Source organism: Triticum urartu, chromosome 7A, assembly GCF_056163025.1.
Source record: "Triticum urartu cultivar PI428250 chromosome 7A, HENAU_Tu73, whole genome shotgun sequence".
Classification (NCBI taxonomy): domain Eukaryota; kingdom Viridiplantae; phylum Streptophyta; class Magnoliopsida; order Poales; family Poaceae; genus Triticum; species Triticum urartu.
This window is the reverse complement of record NC_141879.1, coordinates 421,862,351-421,867,361: the sequence shown is the minus strand read 5'-3', so window position 1 is coordinate 421,867,361 and position 5,011 is coordinate 421,862,351. Positions and strand designations below refer to the sequence as shown.

Sequence of the window (5,011 nt, the reverse complement as noted above, 5' to 3'; positions counted from 1 at the left end):
GATCTATTCGATGTAATCTTGTTTTTGCGGTGTGTTTGTTGAGACCGATGAATTGTGGGTTTATGATCAAGTTTATCTATGAATAATATTTGAATCTTCTCTGAATTCTTTTATATATGATTGGTTATCTTTGCAAGTCTCTTCGAATTATCCGTTTGGTTTGGCCAACTAGATTGGTAGTTCTTGCAATGGGAGAAGTGCTTAGCTTTGGGTTCGATCTTGCGGTGTCCTTTCCGAGTGACAGAAGGGGCAGCAAGGCATGTATTGCATCGTTGCCATCGAGGATAACAAGATGGGGTTTATTTCATATTGCATGAATTTATCTCTCTACATCCTATCATCTTGCTTAAGGCGTTACTCTGTTTTAACTTACTAGCACAAATGCCCGTGCGTTGCAACGGGAGAAAAACCTGAAATCTATGAACCTTGGTTTTTTTACAGCAATCTATGAATCATAGTTGGCCGAGTTGAGAAACTGTGACAACGACGATGAGAAAAAAGATGGATGATTTGAGTGTGTCACGACTTGACCTCATGACATGGGGTATGATTCTGAAATTTAGAAGTAGAACATGAAAAAATAGAAATATCAATAAACCTGAAGTAATAGAAGCAGCAAGCAAACCAAGCTAGACTAACAATTGTAGGAGCAGCAAGCAAACCAACCTAAATTGATATTGCATGCAAAAATTCTCAACCAACACGTTGCAGTGGGAGAAAAAATATATCGGACGCACCTAGCTCACTACCCAATTCCCTCTATTTGAACTATCATGCTGAATCTCAATAGGCACTCTTCCTGGAATAGGCAAGGCAAAATGAAAATATGACTCCTGGAGAGAACTTCAATATCCTGTAGTAAACACAAGATACCTACAAAATTAGTTGAGAAATGGCGTTGCTACATGTTGTTATCTGAATCATAGATTGTAGAAGTCACAAAACAGCACTCATGTCTTCCGGTGCCATCTCCTTTAGATGAGTACTGCTCTCGAGTGGAAGGGCTGTGGTTGGATAGGAAAGAGAACACAAAAAAGTTTGATCAATTGCAACCTCTACAATGCTTCTGTCACAAAATAACACAAACATATGAATTCGGACACATTTTCATTTTAAGTCCTGACAAATCTCTACTGCGGCATGTTGGAATGTGTCATTCCTATTATTTATAACAGCCATTAAACATCCATATATTAGAGAAAGAAATGAATACACTCTGAACTGGTGATGTGCTCATTGGTTCAACTATCAATACTTTCTTGTCTTTACACTTACGCAATTAGGAAAAATAATAATGTATATTTTCTTAATCCTACAAGATATGTGGTTATGGTTATGGTTTCTTATTTTTCATCAAAATATCGAATGGAAGGCGATTATCACCACAACTATCGCAACATCTGCTAAATTACCAACAACCTGCATTACAAATAATTATATAGTACCACCCTAGCAAATCCAGTTATTACTACTTCACAAATCCAATTACCTTTAAATGGGTCTGACATTCTTGCTCGTTATTGGAACCAGTCACTTTGTGTGCACTATCAACTACAGAAGCTCATTCACAGATTTCTCGAGAGAGCAGAACCAATCTATTAGGAGGTAAAAAAACCACACTCGGCAAGGAAAGTATGTCAATTGTTGCACGGAATTTGCTTGGCTTGAGTTTATACAGGTAGCCCTTGAGCGGTTAATTCCGGTTCGCAGCCAAGTGTGCAGCTCGTCGATTATGAGGTTGCAGGTTCCGATGCAGTCGCTTGCCTTGCCATTGAAAACCCTACTGTTTCTCTCCTTCCAAATCTGCCACCAAATGAGCATGCAAAAGGCCGAGAAATCATTACGGTGATGCACAACGATGTTATCAAGAATATGTAGCCATCACTGTAGCAGGGAATGAGTGCCATAGCTTGGTCATAGGTAATTGAATTTCATCAGAAAAAATCCCCAAACAGCAGCAGAAAAAAAGAAGGTTGCAAATAAGTGTACCGTAGACTCAAACCGCATAATCCCGTTTGCTGATGGATTTGCTAATTTTTTGGCGCACAATGGATCAACCACCACTGCTAAACATGCCTCTTCTTGGCCAACATCTCGTTCATCTCGGCCAGCATCAGCCTCCGGCGTGCCATCCCCAACCACCACAACCTCCTCTTCCTCCTTTACCTCATCAACAAGATGCACCTTTTCTAAGGCCTTCTTCATGCTCGCATCACTTCACAAAAAATTCCTAGGTCAGCTAATTTGCATAAAGCATGAAATCTATAGAAAGTCCAATGTGTTATGCTGAAAAAATAACACATCAGAAATCCAGAAAGAATGACAGGTTTGATGTTTTAACTAATCGATTGCATTCAAAAGAAAAATGAATAACATAAAAGACTATTTACCTTCTTCGAGTAGTACAGAAGAACATAATATTCAGTATAGAGAGGGCGACGCATCACTCGCCGCATTTTTTCCCGAGGACTACAGCGCGCTTACGCCGGCCTGGACCACTTTATAAAACTCAGAACTATACAAAGGCAAACTATACGGTGGGATTAATAGAAAAGTAAATGAAGGGAAAATTACAATCTCACAAATAGTTGATACAACATAGTGCTCCAATCCATAAGAGCCCTTCATTAATTTCATTTGAATACCCGTTGGACCAAAATATATAAGATCATCAACAATCTTGCTAGCAGTAATGTGCAATTCCTCATAAACATCCCAGAAGAGATTGGAGTTCCTTCGCTTCCATATATTCCACATGACCGCAATAAGCACAATAGAGTGAATATTGTTAAAATAATTTCTTCCCAGAGATCTTAGACTGAATCAACATTGAGTGGATGAAAACTTTAAAGTTCAGACTACAACAAGGCTAGGGAGGAGGAGCTGATTAACATATGAGCAATATTCTCTAATTCATCACAGAAAGGACAATTGGCTGATTGGCATATGTGCACTATACAATCTCACCGTCTATTACCACTTTACCTATCAAATTGAGTAGCAATATTACTATTAGCAGCAATAGGCAGTGTATATCAGGACCAATCAGCAGCATACATGTATCAGTAGCAGGATTATGAAGCAGTCAGCCACACCATGTTCTCATCACAACATGGCCAATAAAAAGAATCTACCTAGCACTGAATCAATAATATGACTTACAGATTAGAGAAGAGCCAATAATATGGTAGGTGCACTTGATTTATGATTCTTCTACCTATTAGTGCTAAGCAAACAGCGCACTATGAAGGACCGTGGCATAGTGATGGCAACCAAAACGGCATCACAGTGCTAGACGGGAGGCTGTGACATGTGTGAGGTTCCGGATGTGATGAAGCAGATAGATTTTGAAGAACGACCGCAACTGGATCATGACTTGGGGCGAGGGATCCGTGGTGGTCGTTCTCGTCCACCACGACGGCTCTCCCCATCGCTCATCCATGGCATCGGCAGCCTCCCAGTGCTTCTCTATTTTGTTGGTCACCTCCACCAACACGGCGCCCCTCCCCATGCTCCTACCACGCCGCCACACACATCCAACGCCGAATCTCTATCGCCTCTGTCAATCTCGATCTGGTGGGAAGTAATTGTGAGAGAAAACTGACCTGAGGGAGGGAGTACCAGAGCCGCCACCGGACCAGCAGTAGGTAGTCGCGCAGTCCCTATTTTCCCTTCTATTCTCTCCATCCCACCTCATCTCCCTCCCTCTTCTCTTCCTCCGAGAAGACCGAGTCACCATGGCCATGGACCGCCACCGCCTCGAGCCTCCAGTACACCGCTGTGCTGGATCGCCTCGCCGATCTCCGCCGCCCACCACCTCCCGCAGCCCTTCCACCGACGGGAGCGCCGCCGCTCGATCTGAAAAATGTCAAACCTTATTTGTTTTTCCGAATTCATTAGGGATTGCGGGTTGAATAGGAAAAACAGTAGGGTCTTTTATGCGAAAAGTGCACGACATACGACCAGAAGCAATCGCTGGTTTATTAGTAGGTAGAGAATACTCTAGATGCATGCTGGATAGCGGTCGATGAGTGGAGTAATAGTAGTAGATGCAGAATTGTTTCGGTCTACTTGTCACGGACGTGATGCCTATATACATGATCATGCCTAGATATTCTCATAACTATGCTCAATTCTGTCAATTGCTCAACAGTAATTTGTTCACCCACCGTAGAATACTTATGCTCTTGAGAGAAGCCACTAGTGAAACCTATGGCCCCCGGGTCTATTCTCATCATATCAATCTCCATCACTTTAATCTTGCTTTGCCTTTTACTTTGCTTTTACCTTTTACTTTGCATCTTTATACCAAAAATACCAAAAATATTATATCTATCAGATCTCACTCTCGTAAGTGACCGTGAAGGGATTGACAACCCCTAATCGCGTTGGTTGCGAGTAGCTATTGTTTTGTGCAGGTATGAGGGACTTGAGTGTGGCCTCCTACTCGATTGATACCTTGGTTCTCAAAAACTGAGGGAAATACTTACGCTACTCTGCTGCATCATCCCTTCCTCTTCGGGGAAAACCAATGCAAGCTCAAGACGTAGCAGCTGCTCGGCCCGGGAAGAGGACAGCTCCGCCTGCGCCGCGCTGAGGGCGGCTGCGCAGGAGTCCGCAGGCCACGTCACTTTGGTCAGTTTGGCCCTGAGGGATGCGGTCCTGCCCTCAGCCTCGGCCTTGATCAGCCCCAACCTCGTCTCGTATTCACGCTCGAAGGCCGACCGAGCTTCCGCCACGCGGTGATCGACTTCTTCCTGGGCCCGGGCTTCATGCGCGACAACGTCATCCTCCGCCCGGGCCACCAGGCGCTCCCTCGTCTCCAACCGCTCAAGGTCAAGGTTACGCTCGGCGGCCTCCAGCGTCAGCGCCTCCTCGCGCTTCAGAAGCTCCACCCAGTCAACAGAGGCCACCCCCATCGACTCAAGGGCCGCCTGGCGCAGTTCCACTTGCTGCTCCAGGGAGTTACTCCAGGCTTGGAGCTCCCGTGCACGCTCCTCCGCATCCTTGC

At 44.2% G+C, this 5,011-nt stretch overlaps 1 long non-coding RNA gene across 7 annotated transcripts; it reads right to left on the bottom strand.

Annotated features, from left to right (window-relative positions):
• Positions 1-647: 647 nt before the first annotated feature.
• Positions 648-3,889, bottom strand: LOC147959811 (uncharacterized). Of its 7 annotated transcripts, none has more exons than XR_015611327.1 (5): positions 3,606-3,889; positions 2,391-2,734; positions 1,990-2,215; positions 1,490-1,803; positions 648-1,004 (listed from the first exon to the last, which is right to left on the bottom strand). It is a non-coding gene; the product is annotated as an uncharacterized LOC147959811 (long non-coding RNA). The 7 variants fall into 7 exon arrangements; XR_015611326.1 differs by having other exon boundaries at positions 648-799; positions 878-1,004; positions 2,391-3,886; XR_015611328.1 differs by having other exon boundaries at positions 2,391-2,498; positions 2,575-3,885.
• Between the last annotated feature and the right edge of the window lie 1,122 nt (positions 3,890-5,011).